General features: G+C 38.1%; 1 long non-coding RNA gene across 3 annotated transcripts in view; it reads right to left on the reverse strand.

Annotated features, from left to right (window-relative positions):
- The window catches only part of LOC103692776 (uncharacterized), a 54,548-nt gene that overhangs the window by 32,468 nt on the left and 8,969 nt on the right, over window positions 1–13,111 (reverse strand). The gene's annotated exons all lie outside the window — the stretch shown is intronic.

The raw sequence follows: 13,111 nt of genomic DNA on the forward strand, positions 1-13,111 counted from the left end.
ACAAAGACAGACACTAAGAAGAAAATGGTGCAAAGAAACAAACTGGAGTAGCCATTCTAATATCGAATAAAATCGACTTCCAAGCAAAAGTTATCAAAAAAGATAAGGAAGGACATTTCATATTCATTAAGGGAAAAATCCACCAAGATGAACCTTCAGTTTTGAATATCTATGCACCAAATGCAAGGAAACCCACATCCATAAAAGAAACCTTACTAAAGCTCAAAGCACACATTGCACCCCACACAATAATAGTGGGAGACTTCAACACCCCACTCTCATCAATGGACAGATCATGGAAACAGAAATTAAACAGAGACACAATGAAACCAACAAATTTATGAAACAAATGGATTTAACAGATTTCTATAGAACATTTCATCCTAAAAAAAAAGAATGTACCTTCTTGTCAGCACCTCATGGTACCTTCTCCAAAACTGACCATATCATTAGTCACAAAACAGGCCCCAACAGATACAAGATGATAGAAATAATTCCATGCATCCTCAGAACACCACTGACTACGGCTGGTCTTCAATATCAACAAAAAGGACAGAAAGTCCACATACACATGGAAGTTGAACAAGGCTTTTCTCACTGATAACTTGGTGAAGGAAAAAATAAAGAAAGATATTAATGGCTTTTTAGAATTCAATGAAGATGAAGTTACAAATGTCCAAACTTATGGGACACAATAAAAGTAGTGCTAAGAGGAAAACTCATAGCTCTGGGTGCCTCCAAAAAGAAACAGGAGAGAGCATACAGTAACAGCTTGACAGCACACCTAAAAGCTCTAGAACAAAAAGAAGCAAATACACCAAAGAGGAGTAGATGGCAGGAAATTATCAAACTCAGGGCTGAAATCAATCAAGTAGAAACAAAAAGAAGTATTCAAAGAATCAACAAAACCAGGATCTGATTCTTTGAGAAAATCAACAAGATAGATAAACCCTTAGCCAGACTAACCAGAGGGCACAGAGAGAGAGTATCCAAATTAACAAATTCAGAAATGAAAAAGGGGACACAACAGCAGAATCTGAGGAGATTCAAAACATCATCAGATCCTACTACAAAAACCTATATTCAACAAAACTGGAAAAATCTGAATAAAATGGACAATTTTCTAGACAGATACCAGGTACCAAAGTTAAGTCACGGTCAGATAAACCATCTAAACAGTCCCATAACTCCTAAAGAAACAGAAGCAGTTATTAAAAGTACCCCAACCAATAAAGCCCAGGACCAGATGGTTTTAGTGCAGAATTCTATCAGACCTTCATAGAAGACCTAATACCAATACTCTCCAAACTATTTCACAAAATAGAAACAGAAGGAACACTACACAATTCCTTCTATGAAGCCACAATTACACTTATACCTAAAACCACACAAAGACCCAACAAAGAAAGAGAACTTCAGACCAATTTTCCTTATGAACATTGAAGCAAAAATAGTCAATACGATTCTTACAAACTGAATCTAAGAACACAGCAAAACGATCATCCATCAGAATCAAGTAGGCTTCATCCCAAAGATGCAGGGGTGGTTCAATATGTGGAAATCCATCAATTTAATCCACTACATAAACAAATTCAAATAAATTCAAATTTAAAAAACCACATTTCTCATTAGATGCTGAGAAATTTTTGTTGACAAAATTCAACACCCCTTCAGGTTAAAAGTCTTGGAAAGATCAGGAATTCAAGGCCCATACCTAAACACAGTAAAAGCAACATACAGCAATCCAGTAGCCAACATCAAACTAAATGGAGAGAAACTTGAAGCAATCCCACTAAAACCAAGGACTAGACAAGGCTGCCCACTCTCTCCTTACCTATTCAATATAGTACTCAGTCCTAGCCAGAGCAATCAGACAACAAAAGGAGATCAAAGGATTGGAAAGGAAGAAGTCAAAATATCACTATTTGCAGATGTTATGATAATATACTTAAATCACCCCAAAAAATTCACAAGAAAACTACAGCTGATAAAAAAAAAAACTTCAGTAAAGTGGCAAGATATAAAATTAACACAAACAAATCAGTAGCCTTCCTCTACTCAAAGGATAAACAGACTGAGAAAGAAATTAGGGAAATGATATCCTTCACAGTAGTCACAAATAATATAAAATACCTTGGAGTGACTCTAACCAAGCAAGTGAAAGATCTGTATGACAAGAACTTCAAGTCTCTGAAGAAAGAAATTGAAGAACTCAGAAGATGGAAAGATTTCCCATGCTCATGGATTGGCAGGATTAATATAGTAAAAATGACCATTTTTACCAAAAGCGATCTACAGATTCAATGTAATCCCCATCAAAATTCCAATCCAATTCTTCATAGAATTAGAAAGATTGTGATAGTTTGTATATGCTTGGCCCAGGGAATGAAATGTGATGGTTTGCACATGCTTGTCCCTGGGAGTGGCACTATTAGAAGTTGTCGCCTTATTAGAGAAAGTGTGTCACTGTGGGGTGGGCTTAGAGACCCTCCTCCTAGATGCCTGAGGATGCTAAGGCTGTTCTTGGCTTCCTTCTGGTGAAGATGTAGAGCTCAGCTCCTCCTGCATCATGCCTGCCTGGATGCTGCGATGCTACCATGCTCCCACCTTGATGATAATGGACTGAACCTCTGAACCTGTAAGCCAGCCCCAATTAAATGTTGTCCTTTATAAAACTTGCATTGATCATGGTGTCCGTTCACAGCAATAAAACCCTAACTAAGACAAAGAGCAATTTGCAAATTCATCTGGAATAACAAAAAACCCAGGATAGTAAAAACTATCCTCAACCTTAAAAGAACTTCTGGGAGAATCACCATCTCTGACTTCAAGCTGTATTACAGAGCAATAGAAATAAAAACTGTATGGTATTGGTACAGAGATAGGCAGGTAGATCAATGGAATAGAGTTGAAGACCCAGAAATGAACCCACACACCTAAGGTCACTTGATCTTTGACAAAAAAGATAAAACCATCCAGTGAAAAAAAGCGTTTTCAACAAATGGTGCTGGTCCAACTGAGGTCAGCAGAAGAATGCAGATCGATCCATTCTTATCACCCTGTACAAAACTCAAGTCCAAGTGGTTAATGACCTCCACATAAAACCAGATACACTCAAACTAATCGAAGAAAAGTGAGGAAGAGCCTTGAACACATGGGCACTGGGGAAATTTTCCTGAACAGAACACCAATGGCTTATGCTCTAAGATCAAGAATGAACAAATGGGACCTCTTAAAACTGCAAAGCTTCTGTAAGGCAAAGGACACTGTCATTAGGACAAAACAGCAACCAACATATTGGGAAAAGATCTTTTCCAATACTACATCTGACAGAGGGCTAATATCCAAAATATACAAAGAACTCAAGAAGTTAGACTCCAGAAAATCAAATAACCCTATTAAAAAGAGGAATACAGAAGCTAAACAAAGAATTCTCAGCTGAGGAATATCAAATGTCCATGAAGCACCTAAAGGAATGTTCAACATCCTTAGTCATTAGGGAAATACAAATCAAAACATCCCTGAGATTCTACCTCACACCAGTCAAAATGGCTAAATAAAAAACACAGGCGATAACAGATGTTGGCGAGGATGTGGAGAAAGAGGAACACTCCACTATTGTTGGTAGGATTACAAGCTGGTACCCACTCTGGAAATCAGTTTGGAAGTTTATCAGAAAATTGGACATAGCACTACCTGAGGACCCTGCTATACCACTCCTGGGCATATACCCAAAAGATGCTGCAACATAGACACATGCTCCACTATGTTCATAGCAACCTTATTTTTAATAACCAGAAGCTGGAAAGAACCCAGATGCCCTTCAACAGAGGAATGGATACAGAAAGTGTGGCACATCTACAAAATGGAGTACTACTCAGCTATTAAGACAATGACTTCATGCAATTCATAGGCAAACGGATGGATCATTTCTTCCCCCCCTCCCCGCCCCCCGGAGCTGAGGACCGAACCCAGGGCCTTGTGCTTGCTGGGCAAGCGCTCTACCACTGAGCTAAATCCCCAACCCCAGATAGATCATTTTTTAGGCAAATCATCCTGAGTAAGGTATCCCAATCACAAATAAACCACACATGGTATGCACTTACTGATAAGTGGATATTAGCCCAAATGCTGTGATTATTCAATATACAATTCACAGACCACATGAAGCTCAAGACGGACGACTAACGTGCAGATGCTTCAGTCTTTCTTGAAAGGGGGAATAAAATTACTCACAGGAGGAAATACGGAGGCAAAGTTGGAGCAGAGACTGAAGGAAAAGCCATCCAGAGACTGCCCCTCCTGGGGATCCAGCCCATATTCATACATCCATCAAATCCTGACAATATTGTGGAGCCAAGAAGTGCATGCTGGCAGGGGCCTAATATAGCCATCTCCTGAAAGGCTCAGCCAGAGCCTGCAAATACAGAGGCGGATGCCCACAGCCAATCATTGAGCTGAGAAATGGGTCCCCAATGGGGATCCCCAATGAAGGAGTTAAAGAAAAAAAACTGAAAGAGCTGAAGGGGCTTGCAACCCCATAATAACAACAATACCAACCAACCAGAGCTCCCAGGGACTAAATCACCATCCTCAGAGTACACAAGGATGGACCTATGGCTCCAGTCACATATGTATCAGAAGATGGCCTGTCCTTTCAAGGCTCGATGCCCCAGTGTAGGTGAATGGCAGGGCAGGGAGGTGATGGGAGTGGGTGGAGGGGAGCACTCTCAAAGAAACAGGGGGAGATAGTGGGTTTCTAGAGGGGAAACCAGGAAAGGGGATAACATTTGAAATGTAAATAAAAAAATCCAATAAAAGAAAATAAATTTTAAAAACAAGTCTCTCTGGGCTAATTTACAGTGTGTGCTTTCTAGTGATGCTCTATCACTAGAGGCAGTTCTACAAACAATTCATTGCGCCCTGTTACATGAATTCTTAAGGCTCCACAAGGCATACATAGTCTAGCATCACAGTAAGTCATGAGTCACTTTGAGACTAAAGAGCCTCAACACTGGTTCTAAGTCTCCAGGCAGAGCCCATGGGGTGGCGTTCAGGTCCTGTCTGCTGCTTCCCTTTGGTATGCTGAGTTGGCAGCATTTGTGCAAGTTCTCCTGGACCTCACTCTCCCACCTCACAGACAGCACTACCAGTTCTGCATGTTGAAGTACATGACACCAATCCCTCTTGGCTAGTGAGGTAACAAGCAAGCTTTGAATGAACCGAAAGTTCACTTTTCTGCTTGACTCTCCACTCCCTTTTAAGCCCAGATGTATTTGTGGCTGCCACCTCTTGGGCACATTCACTCTGTGAGTGCCATTCTATGTCACTGCCTTTGCGATTAATTATGCCAAGCTATGGCTTCCAGAAGTCCTCCTCAGATCCTTCAATACCTAATAAGAACAGTTTGGTCACAACCAGCTGTCTTCACTAACAATTCTGCATTGATCTCTGATTGGTCTCATCCCCCCCGCCCCATCTTGCTGCTTTTCAGGTTGTTTAGCCTTTGTTTATACTGGAAAGTATACTTAGATCCATTCAAAATCATTCTGGCATAATATATTTACTGTCCCTCAGAAGACACCATAGTTTATGTGGAAAAAGTGCCTCAAACAGAAAGTGTTTCATTAAGTAAACAACACATAAATTTTTAAAAAAAAAAATCCTACTTCTCTCAAGTCTTTGTACTTACTTGCTATTGAAAGAATTCCCTTTGTTTAAGAAACAAACATACCACCTTGATTTTCCAATTTAAAATGTTGGATGAGTAATGTCAGTGAAATAAACAAACTGTCAACTCAAAGAAAATTAATCATAGTTAATTCTTGTGCTCTTAGTGAATGAAGGCTGACATTATCCCAGATATTATGTTCGAACACAGTAACAGTTTCATGGAGTTTTTTATACAAATACAGCAAAGAAAGTTATAAATGAAGGCACTTTTGAAATTTATATTAACAGAGAGAGCAGTGAGTCAGTTGCAGCAAGATAGAGGGGGAAAGGGAAGGAATCTCTACTATAGGGTTCAGATGCTGTCTGGTTCCCTTAGCCTTTGAGTTGATGGGAGCTAAGGGTCTGTTCATGCATTCCAAAAGAACTTAGCTAATGGTAACAAGTGGAAAGACAGAGGTTAGCAACAGTGGGCTACTGAGAAGGCCAAGAGATAACTCAAGGTATATTTGGCTCCCATTGTAACTTTCCAGCTCTCCACAGCCTGGTAGAATGTTTAGGACACCTGCTAGGAACTTTGGTTTACAAAGCACAACCTTATTACTTTCCCTTAAAAATCCCTGAGATTTTGAGTCTTTTGTCTTGTTCTATATTCTTGTAATCTAAGACTCTGCTGCACAATAAATATTTAAATAAATAAAAGTATGAGTTAATGAATAAAATTTTCAAGCTATGGTTCTTTATTGTGTATAAAACATACAAAATAAAAGAGAACAAATAAAAATTTACTATGAAGTTGTAAGAGAAATTAAAGAACAGGTCCTGGATTTTACAGAAACTGACGAGATTCGGAAGCCTCAGGGCTTTCCCTGGAAAACCAGATTGCCTGATCTACACTCCCTTTGGTTATGAAAATGCAACTTAAATTCCATTACAAGAATGATGGTACTGGGGCTGGAGACATGGCTCAGAGGTTAAGAGCACCGACTGCTCTTCCAGAGGTCATGAGTTCAATTCCCAGCAACCACATGGTGGCTCACAACCATCTGTAAAGAGATCTGATGCCCTCTTCTGGAGTATCTGAAGACAGCTACAGTGTACTTGTATATAATAAATGAATAAATCTTTTTTAAAAAAAAGAATGATGGTACTGTCAATCATTGATTTCCTAGAGTGTTCTTTGAACAATTATTCTGATTATGGTCATTACAATATGGCTCCATCATCTGAGTATAGGTTGCCATGGACACACTCTACCTTCTCTATAGAATAAATGCCATTAGTTTATGGAAGCCACCACTCAGATAAACCCAAGAAAGTAGACCTTTCTCTGCCACATAGCCTCCTTTCCTAAAGGTCTGGGGAGAGTGTAGTTCCTTTGTCCTCCAAGCCTCCACATAGGATGAGGGTAGACTGTGCTGCACGTGCAGCCAGACTTTTCTAGTTTATTCCTCAGCTCTTTCTTAAGTGGATGTAAAAAATCATAACCCCCCACCTCAAAGGGAACAAGATGGCTTATTTCAGAACCAAATATAAGGGAACATACATTTAGGTTTCCCAAATATCATCTTCCAACATGGCATTAGTATCATAAAGTTTTCCTAGATCAAGACACTTTCAAATACACCAGTGGATCCATGAGATAGGATCCATGAAATGACAATAAAGTGGGGAACATATCTATATAGGTCTTAGATGCTATTTAATGGCATTCTTAGCCTTTGAGCTGGCAGAAGTTAAAAGTCTGTCTGACACCCGAAATATGTTTTACATTTACCTATTAATTTGTGGCGTATATGAGTAAGTCATGACATGCTACAGAGAACAACTCCACAGGACTAAGTCCTGTTTTCCATCCCGTGGGTTATAGTGATCACAATGGTCTAAGGCCATCATTCCTGGTGGCAAGTACCTTTACCCACTGAAGACATCTTCCTCATGATTTCAAATTGCACAGTCCAATAGAATAAAAATAATTTAAAATTCCATAGATAATTGACTTCAAAGGTCTTGCTACATAATAATAATGTCTCTGGGATTCAACTCTGGAGTTTTTTATCTCATTTATTTAGCTTAATGTTTTTTTGAGATAAGATTTCACTATATGGCTGTGGCTGTCCTGGAACTCACTATGTAGATTAAGATGGGCACAAACTCATAAAGATCTACCTGCCTTTGCCTCCAGAGTGCTTGGATTAAAGGTGTTCCCCATTATTCTCCATTGTGACAATTTTGACATTTTGGTTTCTTTGAGAAACAGAAATATTGTAAGAATATGTTTTGGTTTTAACCCCAAGTGTGAGATATGGGGCTACTTTCAGATTCTCCATAGCATCTGACTATGATTTGTCTCATGCTCTAAGAGGGTTGTGACTTTGCTACTCACAAATAGTTTCTGCATTTGTGTGATGTTTGGAATTTTCAGGGCTTTTCAGGGGGTGTATAAATCCTAGGGTGCCAAGAGGCGGTGTAGGTTGTTGGTCATTGGTCGGTTGTTCTTGGTTGCTGTCAGGTGTGATTTATTAAGCAGTTGTACCAAAGAAGAAATAGCCTGAAGGCAAAGATCAAACTTGCCCCCAAGGAACTCAATGCCCCTAATCAGCAAGAAGTAGTCTAATGATAATGACGCCTCCTTCCCTTTCTATCCTTTTTCCTCTCCTGTCTAGGGTTAGGAGGTAGGATAGGTGGTAGAAAAGGGCTGAAGAATGATGGGAGAAGGAAGAATCCACGAAGTAGCCAAAGTCCAGCTACAATGCTCTCCCTGCTCAACTATGTTTTATTCTTATGCTCTGAATATTACTTAACTCTGTCAAATAAAAATATACCTTCAAAGAATGTCACCTGTCACTGACTCTGAAATAAATATTTATACTTTATGAGGAGAAAAGTCAGGTCTATTCATGGGCGGTCTATCTCGATCCAAACCATTTCTCGCACCTGAAAGCTACGTGATTCAGGGCAAGTCACCCTACAACTCTGTGACTTCATTTCCCCATTTCAGAATTGGGGTAATAATAATATCTACCTCCAAATTAGCCATGTGTACTCAATTCAAGGAATGAAGACCTTAGAACAGTTCCCAACATATAATTCTCCTATTGGTATTTGTTAAATAAAATACTTATTTACAAGAGTTTGACACACTAAAAGAATGGACATAATAATGTATTTCAATAAAAACTTACAAATCCTCAGAAATTTTATAAAGGAAAAACTTAAATCTTAGCACTCGTGATTATGAGACACAGAGCTGGATTTAAAGCAAAAAAATGGTGGATTTTTTTCATAAATACTAATTGAAAGGAGTAACATAAAATTTTATGGCTAAAAGTACCACTCTTACAAATGTATTTTATAGAAATATTTTCAGTATTTTAAAAACTAGAATAAGACAATGGAATAAGAATGACACTATAGTATATTATAGAGTATTTTATAATAGCATGTCAATTTTATACGTGTTCAATAATCACATGTATCTTTCCAAATTTGTATTTCAATTCTCATTTATATGTTATTATAAATTGTTAAGTAATACATCTAGTTTTGAAACTTCCAATTCTAAAGATTTTATAATGAAGATATATTTTAATTTGAATTGTTTTACAAGACAGAAACCCTTAAATGTGTCAACATGTGTTTATCAGCACAAGAGTAAAATTTGAATTATAGTGTTTTAAGAAAGAGTACCCCGATCTCATGTTCACATAATAAAAGTATCTCACCATAACACAATTATGAATATGCTTGGAAAGATCAAATGTACACTTTAGTCAGCCTGCCTTTGCTTCCCACATCTATACCCTAATATGTGCTCAATACATGTTCAATTAATAAAATTGTTGAAGTAAACACTGTAATTATGATAATGTAAATGTATACATTCTTGATTGTGATTTAAAAAAAGAAAGGATAGGGGCAGGAGAGACAATTAGAGAAAAAGATAACTTGCTGTTCTTCCAGAGGACTTGGTTTATTTCCTAGCATCCACATGATAGCCACCTGTCACTTCAGCCCCAGAAGATTCCACACCTTCTTCTGATCTCCTTGGGTACTTCCACACATGTGCACACACACACACACACACACACACACACACACACACACACACACAATTAAAAATAAAATCAGTTTTTTTAAGTAAAAGACTAATAATTAAAGAGTTAGCGAAAATATCATTGCAAAATAGTTAAAGATAGAAAGATGTACCAGATACAAACTGTGTGGGATGTACTTCTAACAATGATGTAGATTAGGTATGTAACCTGTTCTCTATGTTTTCCCTTTTCTGATCAAAAACTATCCTTCAGGGTTATTATAAAGATTGGATGGATTAACACAAGCAACATGTTTAGAAGAGCCCCTGCCCACTTACATATTAGATGTTATTTAATACCAAGGGCTTTTAAAATGTCATTAATGTGAGGTAGTTGGGGTTTAGAACATCAGCTAAGGAACCAAGATTCTTCATTGAGGGTTTATTCCAATTCAAAAGTGGTTTGCTTTGCCTGACTAACTGCATTACCCACCATCCTACAGTATTATTCTGCTTTCTTCATAGGGCTTACTCATTTTTATTTCATTGCATGGGTTGCACTGACATTTTACTAAAGAATTTTACTAGGTATTTGTCATTCAAGTTTTCACCTGCCTTATAATTGGGAGACTGTGCAGATCACCTTTCTAATACGTTTACTATAATGTACCTCCTCAGCCTTGTTTAAGTAATGTTTTTATCTAATGTCAAATCTTTTTCCAACTAATTAAAAATAGATATATATAAAAGTTGTAAGTTTCTCGTAAAGAAAAATTAAGTACTCAATAGACATTAAGTATTCCCTTAAGATGTGGTATTTTTAGCAACAAATTGAACCAGCAAGTCCAAAACTCAGGTGATTGACATCTGCAACTAAAATCCTTCACTGAATCAAACCATCTACCCTTCAATTAGGATACCCACATTCATGGCCATGAGAATTAATTTAGAACACAGCCTCTTAAACTATGGACCACAGAGCCCCTCTCATAACTGATTGAAAGGGTCATGAAATATTTGGCAACAGTAAAAGGCTTCTGAGTGTGAAACCACCAAAACTGAATTAAAATCAACCCTAATTTTAGGTTTATTTTTCTTCATAACTCAAAAGGTTTCAACAAATACAAAATATCAGCTGAGCTGAGGAATTTCTGCAATGGTTTACCATGTGACATGACTTCATCACTGCCTTAGTTTTGAACAACAACAAAAAACAACATGAATACTTTGTACACTAGCGCAATGTCATTGATGAAATGGCAACAAATGCTATCTAAGAAATCAGGTTATTATAGTCTCTAAATCACAGTGCTTTTACTGCACATACACACTTTCCTGTTCTAATATAAACATAATAGTCTAATTATAGAAAAACAAGGCTCATAATACTGTCCTTAAATGTAAATATCGAATTAGTATGACTTTGGATCACATTTTGTTAGAATGTCTGACTTTAAAATTTGCTGTTTGAGAATTCTGATCTATGATTAGGATAGAATTTCAGAAATGACATTTTAACTTTAACTGAATTCACGTGAAACAACATTCTCAGCATTAATTAAAAATTAAAGTATCAATCAACTCTGAAAACTACAGAAGTTCTAAACCCTGCAGTATCAAATATGAAACAGACATTGAATTCTTTATATAAGCATGAATAAGCACCCCAGTGTGTTTGCTTCCTCTTTTTTCTATCTCCTGCATTCTTGGCAAAATTCTGCTGCTTCCAATTTCTTCCACAATACAGGAAAGAACACAGGCAGAAAGGAAGGCAGGGGAGAGAAGGGAGGGAAAGTAGGAGCTGAGAGGAAGGGTAGCAATGGAAAAGAGGAGAGGAGAAGGAAGAAGAAGAGAAAGAGAGAAGGAAAAAAATTAACCTAGTAGCTTAGCTGTATGGTGCTTGATGAATGTCCCTGCCCCCATCCTATTACCAGTGCTGATATAAAAAAAATTAAATAAATAAATAAATAAAACTAACAAAAAAAGAGCAAAATGCACTTCTGTGTAACGAGATCTATTTTAACATGGACATTTTTCCTTTGGTTTTGTTGTTTTAGTTTTATTTAGTGTGGTTTTGGTCGCTGGCCTATATGTCCTAGCTTTAGAGGTTCATAGATATAACCCAGTGATTATCTTGCTATTCTTTTTGTTTTGGTTTGTTTTTGCTTCGTGTATATGGCCTTGGTCAGACTAACTGATCTTGTGTGTTCTAAGTTCTAAAGAAAACTAAGCTATCACGAATTGAGACTATCTTCTTACAAAGAACCCACCGGAGCTTCAGTAGTAGGCACATTTATGGTCACAAATAGTTTATATTCTCCATGAACATGATTTCCCTTTCTCTGTTAAAATCTCAATTTCTGAGGGTTCTGTTAAACTAGTATGAAATGCAGAGCAAATTTTCTATTTATAATGTTATAAGTACTTTGCAACGTAATTAACCTTGAGAGATTTCGTGGTATTTCCTTCCATCATCATTTAACATAAACACACAGAATGGCCAAACACTACAGTTCCTGACACAGTTTCCAAGCTGAAAACGAACAGTGCAGAGATCAACGTCTGTCTGTGTTGCCTTTTGGTTCTCACACTGTAGAGAAGCAGAATTTTGGGGGTGTGTTTAGTGTCAAGCTTTTCACGGTTTCGAACTTTTCGTTGGTGGTTTCTCTATTTAGAGTGATCCCCAAGAAGGGTGCTGCTGTGCCCGCTACTTAGTGTGCCTACATCAAAAGAGTCCTGGGGTGCTTTATGGAGAAGATCCACCCAGGAAAAGAAAGAAATTGTCCTTGCAAAACTAAGGACAGAAAAGAAAGGAGGGGGAAGGGCAAAGGCCACAGGAAAAGAAGAGTTTATTCCAGAGCCATTTTGAATGGCCATGACGCAGGAACAGATTTAGGTTGCCCTGAATTCCATATTCCAACAGATAAGCGATTTCATGAAGTTTTATAGTTTTACAGAACAAAATAATTCATAAACCAAGGCAGGTTTTAAATACACCAGTGGGTACATTATAGAGGTGGCTACAGAGAGACGGGGAAGATCTTCCATAGGGTCCTAGTAGAACTCTTAGTGGGTTTGGTTGGTAGAAGCTACTGTGCTAAGTTAATATTGATAACTCCACCAGAGAAATGAGTCAATTCCAGCCAACTAAAGTATATAAAGATAGGTTTATTGGGAAGCCATTCCAGTGGGTTCACTGGTCCCAGGGAAGGAGGCTAGGAGGCCAGGGAAGTCACCATGGGAAGACAGAGGGGTGGGCAAAGGGGGGGGATGCAGAGAGAGAGAGAGAGAGAGAGAGAGAGAGAGAGAGAGAGAGAGAGAGAGGATCATCCCAGAATGCTATGCTTCTGGGGCAGAGGAAGCCCAGCACTGGGCTGGAAACTTTAGAATAGAGGGTGCAGTAAG

This window comes from Rattus norvegicus, chromosome 14, assembly GCF_021556685.1.
Source record: "Rattus norvegicus strain SHRSP/BbbUtx chromosome 14, alternate assembly SHRSP_T2T, whole genome shotgun sequence".
NCBI classification, from domain to species: domain Eukaryota; kingdom Metazoa; phylum Chordata; class Mammalia; order Rodentia; family Muridae; genus Rattus; species Rattus norvegicus.